Here is a 10,773-nt window from a genome sequence, read left to right as displayed (position 1 = left end):
TTTTCTGCAGAGCTTAACTTTTAAGGAGAGCTGAATACAATTCATTGCAGACCACTTGCTGCCAGCAAGACCCCATCCCAGCAGGTTAACCTGTATGAAGACACAGGGCTTAGTATATTGACTTGGCCTCCAAAAACACCCTTTGGATTTTTATAACGGAAAAACCCTCCAAAAGGCCTAACCCAAACTGTTTAACAGCCCCTGATTAGCTTCTGCTTAAATCTGACTGATTATTTCACAAGTGACACCCTCTCTGCCAGACTTAAATATCAACCCAATGGGTCCCACAATCCTCCAGGAGACTCAAGACTTACAACTATACCTCTCATTTTATATATTAGACGTTAACTCTACATTGCATCTTTATGAAAGTATTGTATACCCAAGTTATAAGTTACAGAAGGCTGGTCTGTAAAGATACCGTACAGCAAATAAGTTTAAGCAATTAAAAGGTCAACCACAAACTGAGAAAACATTATTTCCTGCACAGCCGAACACCTTGTTAATACAAGACATAAAACACAAAGCACAGAGAGAGAAAACAAAGCTGCCTTGTAACAGGATTTTCCCTTTCACAGCAAATTCCACAAGCTTAAATATATTTCCATAATAAAAATGGACAAAAGAATCTCTGTAACTTGTCCCTAAATTATTTGTTTTTTAAATTGCTTTGCTGCAATTTTTTTCATCCTTATAGGATAAATACATTTCATTGTAATATCTTCTATAAAGCAATTCCGGTTTAACATAAACAAAATACTTTTTTTTTTTCTGCTCTTTCTAGAATGCAATATTGCTATGAAGTAGGTCTTCAGGAAATAGCCTGGGTTTCACAAAGCAGCATTACCTCATGAGACAACGACTTACAGGAAAATTACTGGTCAGTTCTGGCAACCAGTTTTGGGATGTCTCGGCATCCTTGTGCACAGAACCCCCCTAGAGCAACACAGGGAAACACCAAATTCCAAGCCGGGGTGCGGGTGAGCAAATATTGCTATTAAAATAGTCATATTTAAGAATGCGAAGGAAAAGCTGTCAGACTAAGAACGCTTATTTGAGAAAAGCACATAAAAACCTTAGCAGCCACATGTTTTATTTGGGAAGTTCTGCTCAATGACCCAAGGACACTGAAACACGACCAGTCTCCCTCCCTCGGGCAGCACACACTGCCCTGTGCTCAGCAGGACCCTGAGCAGAAGTTGTTCACGCAGTGGAATTTCAGTCAGATAAATTGAGGTTTTCATAAAACTCTTAGCAGCAGCAGGTCTTACCCCAAACTCAGGACTCTCAGCTCTTGCCTCCCTAAAGCTGCTTCCTACCTGTTTCCTTTGGGTCACAAACACCATGGGAGGTGATGGAAATTCATGGTCTTTACAACTCCAGCTGTTAATCATTCATGCTCTGTAAATGTCCTGCAGCCACCAACTTTTCACAAACGTTACTTTTTTTGACACTGCTTTCTTTTAAATGGATCTGTTAACATCGAGTGTCCCTCAGTGAGCTCTTAAGAGTGTTTTATAGAGAAATAACCCCCATACATTTATTTTTTTAGCAGCCACTTGATTAAACTGCTAAGACATCATTTTTCTCTTCTCCCATTTACTGTGCAACCAATTACTTTTGGATCCCTGCAAGGATAAGATCAATAGCTCATGGTTTCTCTTTCAAGCCTCCACTACCCACACATGCAAACTGGTTTCACACCCATACCCCAAACCTGGAGGACAGGAGGTTTTCTACTACCAGGGTTTTGGGAAAGTTCCCTAACATTCCTCAGCCAACAGACACATAAAGAAGGGATAACACTCCCCATGTTTTTATGGGCATACATTTATTGACATACTTAGAAAGGCTGAAGGTGACAATTTCACAAGTTTAAATCCATTTTGATGCAGCACACCATCAAACCCAGCTCAGCAGCATCCCTGTTACCTTCACAGGGATGGCAAAGTTCTCCCTCCTAGACTTTCTTTGCATTTTAGCAAACAGCATTCTGGGTTACATTCATGGTGGAGCACCAAGACCCCGTTGTCTGTGCCTTGATTTGGTTCACAGAAGGAAGAAGATCGGGCCACAGGGCCCATTTCGTTTGGTAGTTCTTTGCAGCATGCTGCAACATCTCATTAACGTTCCTTGCCACGTAAAGAAGCAGTGATGTACGTATCAGAGGAGTTTTACTGCCACTCAAAATTGCCTTCACTCATCTACTAACTGTAATTGTTTGTTGAGCATCTTAGAAAAATCTCTAGGACAAATACTCACTTATGAGAGCTTCCTATTAAAATACTTGCAGCAATTTCACAAACCCTCCTTTCAGCAAGAGAACAAGTTTCTGAACTAATGCTGTCCCTGTAAATAAACACTTTCCCAAAAGACAAGGGTTTTGACTGTATCTAGTACAGTGAGTTCAGCATTATTGAAAAGTTCTCTCAGTGCCTATAAACCCCAGATTTACTCATTAGCGGGCTTGCGCGTCCTCTAATCCTGTGAGCAGCCTCTGCTGTAAGAGGCTACTAGCATGACTTCAAACAGTATCCTTCATCTCAGTGAGCTTTAAAATTTTTCAGCAGCTGAACACAGTTAAACCAACCTCTCTCAAGATACAGTGTCCTTCATGTGGGAGGGAGAGGGAGCACTCAACAAGTCTGGGCATATGTCTCCTAATGTATACCAGCGTAATGCCGAAGTTATTCACGATTTCAAGAGCCAGTTTTCTTTTATTATCAGAAAGACTGATAAGGTAGGAGAAGAAAATCACTGTGGTGTGAGATTTCTTTAGGTCACTTGCCAAAAACCAGGCACAGTAATATACCTGCAGAACAATAATGCAGTTTACAAACCTTCATTCACTGGCGTCACCCGATCTGGGACCCAGCTGGATTCACATTACAGTTTATGCCTGAATAAATATCCAAATAAAGATCGTCTGAAGTCTTTCATACTTCATTTATTTGTAATTGCCCAATGACCGCAGACTTGCATTAACCCAAACAAAAGTAGGTTGAGCAGAACATAGCAGAGAGCAGGGACTATGGGGGGTGGGAGGTGGCGGAGTAGGGGGGTGGTGGTGGTGGTGGGGAGCGGGTTAAATGACTTCCAGGGCTGATGCAACACCTGAAGAACAAAATGGGCACTGCACCCACCTGCCACCTTGAGATGATGTTTTTGTGTCGATGGGGCAACCCAAGGAGACTCTGGATTTAAGTCCAGAAGTTGAAAGATTCAAGCAAGTAAAAACACAGTGTTTTGCATTAAAAGCAACAAACAGCGGGAAGACAGGATGATACAGCAGAGGCACCACCTCTGCAAGATCTTTAATGAAATGGAGCAACGTTTTCCTAATATTTTACAGAGCTTCTTGTAAAACTAATGGCTCCGAGAAGTCTGTGTCAAGAAGCCAACCAAGAAAGGCTGCACCAGGGTTGGCTACAGGTCCATGTAGCTCTATACCTTATCTCTAACACAGACCTCTGGATATATCCAGGGAAGTTTGGAAAAACAGGACCAGCACGCGGTGGTACCTCGCTGTTTCCCAGCAACTGGTAGCTGTGAGTTTACCTCACCCAGAAGCTGTGGGTTTTTTTGCTTAAATTAGTACATGGGAATCACACAGCTCAGTGAACTTCTGAAAACTGAGTTTCTTAGGTCAATGAGTTTACATCACGTACGGGAGTAATTATAAAGTTGCAAACAAGGAAAAACCAAAAGAAACTATCTTTTGTAGATGTCAATAGCGGGGCTGTAAGAGCTGGACTTTGCTTAGAGGAACTAGAACAAGCACTCCAGCACTCGTAGCTGACAGAACCTCCTCACATGGGTCGTATGCTGAAGCACGCAGCAATCAGAGCTTTTTAAAGCAAAAAGGATTTAAAACACATCACTGAGATTACTTTCTGAAATTCAAAGCTACACAGTCTCAAACATAACACAGATTCCAACCCAGCACTGTATAGGTGCAAATCCCAAGACATTTCTGAGTCAATATTGTTCCTATGCTCCCCAGCAATAAATACAAAACCATACAAAACCAAATTGTCGAATATGCTCTGAACTCTAAGAGTTTATTTTCTTGCACAACTGAAAAATCACAGCTGATTTTGCTCTTGGTTTCTATAGGGGTAAAACAGGAGTGACACCAGCTCTTCTAAGGAAAGAACTATTGAAAGCAATTTACATACAGTGATGACCTGTATGAAAAAAAAGCCCTGACAAGGAGGAACTGATGCATAGCTCATGAGTAAGGGAAAAATGGTGTATTGCTCTTGAAGCCTGAGAAGGAAGAGAAAGCAAAGGCAATTTAAATAAAACTGCAACAAATAGATGCATTTTCATGGCAGAACATACATGAATCTGCACTAAAATGGACTCTCGGAAGCAAATTTACTTCAGCTTAAAATTATTTTTTCAGATTGGCACATATTGTCCTACTAAATTTATTTTGAGCAGATACAGAGATGAAGAGCACACACAAGGTTAAGGAAGAGCCTGGAAACAACCTCACTAGCAGAAGTATGTTTTACTAACACACTTTGTGCTAACCTAGTGCACACACTTAGGTTAGGCTTAGCAACTTACAGCTCACTGGAGTTCTGGTCTTAACTTTGTAAATGTGAAGGTAAAGTTTAGCACTGGGATGCAGAAAACCAGGTAACGGTATTGGAAGGAGGACAGGTATGTTCACCCACTGCAGCGAGTGCAAAAGTTTCTACCAGGGTAAAAAATACAAGGTAAATGGTCAAGCTCAGAGCCCCCCAAAACAGCATCTATCACCTTCCTGCGGAAACATGACGAAAAATTCTGCTCTATCACCATGACAACTCGTGCTACATAATTGCCATAGTAACCGGCTGAACATCATTAGTTTTTAACCAGACGTACAGTGGCCAACATGCCAATGAGGAGGAGCCACCACTGCACCCAGGCGCTCTGCTCTGCTCTGCAGCTGGTCCCACCCCAACCTCCTTCCACCTTTCCCAGCCCCCAGCCGAGCTCCTTGTCACGGTGGGCTCTCCAAGCTCAAGTCCATCTCTCTGCCAGAGCACTAATTTCATGCATTTTACTGTTGCTTTCCGCCCTTCCATCCCCGCTGTCCCCAGGTGATTTATTAAGATTAAATGTGAGTAGAAAATTTTCATCTTCCCAATGAGTCACTGAGAATGTGTTCTATCAAACAGGCGCACCACGGGGTGGCTTTACACACTGCATTTGCATCCCACACACGCAGTCGCAATCTCTGTTCAAAGGCACCGTCCTGTCCCCTGAAGAACCACAATGTCAACAGCGTCACGGCGAAAGAATGTGTTTACTGTGCACCACCAAAACCCATGCGATCGTCATTTTAATGTGCCGGCTCAGGCCGGGCCGCTGCCTCCCTGGCAGGGTTGTCATCGTGTGTGGTGATGTAAAACAGCAGCAGGGGAAACACACACTAACGCTTTCCAGATCACATCAAAGCCCAAAAGTTCACAGCCAAATAATGTCTTTCATCCAGCTATCTTCGGGCACGGAAGAAGGAAAAAGAAATAATACAATTATCACTGGGTTTTGACCCAGCCTGGGGGCAGAAGGTGAAGCACGGGTGACGCACGTCAGCACAGGAGGATGTAGCAGGTTTGGAGGAGTTTGTGGCAGGAGCCCAGGGACACCCCCGGGGCCCAGGGGCACCGTCATCACCTGGCTCATAGGCACAGCAAGCCCACGCCTTTGCCAAGTGCCGCAAGAAATAATACAATTATCACTGGGTTTTGACCCAGCCTGGGGGCAGAAGGTGAAGCACGGGTGACGCACGTCAGCACAGGAGGATGTAGCAGGTTTGGAGGAGTTTGTGGCAGGAGCCCAGGGACACCCCCGGGGCCCAGGGGCACCGTCATCACCTGGCTCATAGGCACAGCAAGCCCACGCCTTTGCCAAGTGCCGCAAGAGCACCCAGTGTGTATCAATCATGCTGCAAGTAAGTGCCATGAAATCAGCTTGTTCTCCTCTTGGAGGACAGTTCCAAGAGGGTGAGGTGACGGCTGCTGCTTTGGCCCTCATGTCCCCTCCACTTTCCATCCATTTCTCGCACCCCTCCTCTGCCTCCCACAGCTTCTCCCTGGAGGTTGATGCAGGCAGCAGCATAGGCAAAGCTCCCCGACCTCGCCGCCGAAGGGCAGGGATGGAGTGGCATGGGCACCTGCCAGAGCCCTCGCGCCCAAGCACACCCAGCAGCATCTCGTTGGGCTTGTGATGGCCCAACGCAGCGCAGCAGCATCGGCCTCAGTGCCTGAGCCACCCAGCCCAAGACTGGCCCCCCAGTGCTTGTACCTCAGCCTCCGCTTCTCAGGGTTGGCATGATATCACCACACTTTGGCTGGTACCCTATAACCATGCATATATATACACCGTATATACCATACATACATATATTTATATATACACACACCGTTATACCACATACCATATATATATACTTATATACCACAATCGCTCTGCCCACATTAAACTATCAAAATCTTCTTATTTTGTACTAGGTTTAAACCCTAGGCCGATGCTCCCTAAACAGACTTTAACAGTCATTCAATCATACTGCACTGCCTTGGTAAAAAATAATTTAGTTCTCTCACTGTTTAGGGAGGGGAAAAAATAGGAAGGGGGAGGGGAAAAAAAAAATCAAAAACCAAACCACCCCATCTTTTCTAAAATGGAATGCAATTTTAAGTGAATGGGCAGTGTTCAACAGAAAAATCATAAAAGCTTTTTTACAGATTTTTTTGCAATTTAGTAAAAAAAGTCCCTTCAAAGATGATGAAAAACATCCTTTTAGTATTCATATATACATTAAGGTATGAACCTAGATACCTGCTATTGCTGCTTACAGCTGAAACAGAACTACATAAATCACTCGATGGGGAAGAAAGCCAGCAAGACTCAAACAAATCTGACTAGAGCAGTAAAATCTATCCCATGTTTATAAACATGTAGGAGAGCATAAATTATTTCATCCTGGAAAAAGACCGAGTCCAAAATGACTTTTTTTTCTTTCTGTATTAATACTACCCTCTAGTGGCAGTTGTCCTACTTTACTGAAGCAAAAATGTAGTTTAACATATTGATCTTAGGCATTAAGAAATGGTACAAAAATTACAAACAGCAATTTCCTTACCTGTGCTGAATTTAACGCCCACATGCTGCTGTCTCTGAATCTCTGCAGCTTTGGAAACAGCTGTATTTGGCTCATTTCAAACATCACTTATAAAAATAAGTGCCTAAGAAAATGTTACCATGAAAAGCATGAAATAATATAACGCACAGTTGCAGAAAAACCTTACAGGTGGATAAGATCCTCTGTGCTTGGTGAGCAAATTACACTCTGAAGCATGAGCCTTATGCTTTTAATATATTTTTATCTTATCAATCCCCTGACGATGTTTTGGTTGACAGCTTTAAAGATAGATATGGTAAGAACTGATGACAGTTCAGTCTCTGAACTTGTACATCCTTCTTCCACATACTGCAAACTCATCAGTAATGTGGTGGTGAGATTTTACTGCTCTCTTAAAACTTCCCATCAGAAACATCTAGAATGAGCCATTTCTAATCTAGCAGCCATCGTTTTAACAAATCGTTCCTAAGTAGAGATGGGCCTGAGGCACGCAGGGCATACTTAGATATCAAGAGCCTTACGTGTTCAGGGATGAGTGGATCTGGGGTATTATTTCAGTCTACAGGGATAGCAAAAAAAAATGAGATGGTGCCACAAATCCCAGTAGGCTGGTCCAAGACTCAGATCCACCAATTTTTATACCTAACAGGGCACGAGCAAGGCACAACTTCAGAAATTTGCCTCCTGCTTTTCTTGCTGCAAGGTATGGTCAGCAGGTCAGCTGGCTTGAGGCAACTGCTGGTTTGGGAAAACTCAAGGTATGAAATTTTGGCGTTCTCCAAGCAAAGCCAGCCTGCACAGAGAGTCTAACCTCAGCATGAAAATGGCTGATGAACTACACGTATTGAATTTGTAAGCAAAACAGTGTAGATAAATTGCTTAGGAGGTTGGTGCGGGAACTTGATTCATCATACTAATTCCTCACTTCTGTAACAATAAATGAAGAACAGGCTTTTCCCAAAAACTCATTACCCAGTGGCAGTTGAAAGTAATTTGCTCTTGCTGGACAGGGAAGAATGAAGAGAAGAGGAAGACAGCTTTTACTCGGCTTACACATCTGCCTTCAGCAGAGCTCCAGGCACTTTACTCAGAGGCAAACTCTACAAAAAGGCTTCCACACCCAAAATGGGACAATATCGGCTAACTTTTTAAAATAGTCTGGACAGATTTGCAGCATCAGATTAAAAGCAGAAGGCTAAACCTGTTGGTGCTCGCAACCTCTCACCCATCCCTCTGCCAAGTGCTGGCATCTCTCAGGGTGGGGACACCTCACTTAGGGGGAGGAAATTTGTCAAATGGGATGGGGGCAAAAGCAGCCTCAGCTGCCCCACTGCATGGCTGATTGATCCCTCGGATGAATAATCCAAGTTTTCACCCTCTAAGTGTTGCATGTTTCTGGGGTTCTACCTCCAGGTGATATGCAGAGCCTTACACAGTCCCAGGTGGTCTATGGAGAAGTACCACTCCCAGTCTCCAAAGAACCAGACCCAGTAAGCATGCTGGGAGGACACACATGCCCAGGCTGCAGCAGCCACCTCTGACCCTGCTGAAGGTGACATTCCTTTAGCTACTGTTCACAGTCCTGGCATTTAATGTATAGCCCTACCATGCTGCTGAGGCTATAGCACCCTCCAGCCAAACTTGGAAGTCACAGGTCCAGGGAAAGGAAGCCTGATCCTCAGCTAAGAGAGAAGGGAAATACCTGGAGGCTCTGCTGAACATCTGTATAAACATGCAGAGGAGGGCTGAATTGCTTTCCCTGGTCAAAGGCAACTTTGAACTTGGGTATGTCATTTTACTAAGTAAATCCTGAAAAGACCATCAGGCTAGTCCACACTGTGAGAGACGTTTCCTCAGCTTGTGTTTCTAGAGAGAACTAATTCCAAGGCAAAATCAAAGGTTGGGAATTCAGTTGAACACAGGCACCCCCAGTTTCCCTTAGCATCTCACTGGCCCTCATTTTGCCTCTGAGCACTGTGAATGAGGGCCACATCACCCTCCCCACAGGGACATTAAAGGTCTTTGTTCAAGGTTGTGCATCCCAGTACAGGATGCGATGCTGGCTCTTTATGGCTCTAACCTGAGGAATTCGACTCTTGCAGACCACTAAAAACATGTCTCTACTTTTGTAGCAAATGATGCATACATCACAGAGCCAAAAATTTCCTGCCACTAAATATTTTATCTGATCAGCAGTGAGCTGCACAAATAAAGCATGACACTGCACTGCTCTGAAGCTCCAGATGTTAGCTCGTAACATCATAGCAGCACATCCCAGCTAATAATGGGATACCACGAATCCTGTCCTAAGCATCAGCCAAAAACCAGGTGCTTTGCCAAGAATATTGGTATCTAAAGACTGAACACCACCATCCTGGAAATAGTGACTTTAAAGCAGTCACATAAAACCAGCAGCTGCATCTACAGGTGAGGTCTAGCGTAGCTTTTGCAGGATATAAAAATCATAGAGATTCCTGCAAAATTAGGGCAGCAATGCAGAGGGGCCAACAAAAACCTTCTGCTCGCGGTCTGTCTGCATTGCAGTTCTTTTGCAGCCGTTTTCTCCCTGCCTGTCTTTCCCAGAGATGTCATCCACCCTGGCCCCTCTTGTAGGGACTTACCTCCTCTTCTCCTGCACTTCGCTGTTCTTGAGCTGCCGTAACAGCTAGGGCATGGTCAGGTCCAACCTGCAAAGGCAGAGAGCTACGACATTCTAGGACAAACCCAGCAGCTGCAACACCAGGTTGAAAGCTAGAAGAGCACTGAACTCGGATGGGGCAAACTCACCCAGAAAAGCTCCTTAGCAACATGTAAAAAGTCAGGCAATGTGTTGAAAGCACACACGTGCAAGAGGAAAAGAGGCAGTTCCTGAAGGAAAACGATGGAGTACTGAAAGAATTCCATGGCAAAAGAATCTGTTACCTTTATCCTCCAAAGGAGACCTTATCTTTAAATCCGTCCGTCAATAACCAGAAAAGGAAATCAAAGACCAATTCTGGATTTGACTTCTTTATTTCACGTGTCTGCTCTGCAAAGCATTACATTATTGCTGTCCTTTGTCAACATTCCCTGTTTCCAAAGGCTTCATCTTATTTCCCATAAATGCCTTGGCATGACCACAGCCCAAAGGCCACCCAGTTGTCCCCAGCAGGCAGGACTCTTGACTTCCCGCTCTTTCTTGAGCCTCAGAGGGAGTCCGAGCAAGTAAGAGGTGCTGGGCCTCTGCTGCATCCACCCAGGAAGGGCCAGCTTACATCTCTGGGTGCCTGAAAAGGGGACTTCTGGAGAAAACGGGGCAGAAACACCAGTTTCAGCCAAGCTATAGTTAGCTTAGCGCCAGCACTTCTGGAAGCAATCGCAGAGCTAACCACAAGCCCAGGGCTGGCCACGCTGTGCCACACTTCTTACTGCAAGATGAGGGGTTGTAGGTACTGGGACAAAAGCCAGGACTTGAGGGATGAAATACAGTGCATTGCTGATTTTCTTAAGCAAAGCTGGGTTATGAGAAGGTTGGGACCCAGCGCAGTAAAAGGCAGCAGGCTGACCTGTGGCAGCAGACAGAGTAGACACATATGCCAGGAAGCCTCAGATAACCGATGTCAAAACAAAGAACAACCACTCAAAGTGTCTCC

Source organism: Eurypyga helias, unplaced genomic scaffold (assembly GCF_000690775.1).
Source record: "Eurypyga helias isolate BGI_N326 unplaced genomic scaffold, ASM69077v1 scaffold21534, whole genome shotgun sequence".
Lineage (NCBI taxonomy): Eukaryota > Metazoa > Chordata > Aves > Eurypygiformes > Eurypygidae > Eurypyga > Eurypyga helias.
This window is presented reverse-complemented; position numbering follows the sequence as displayed.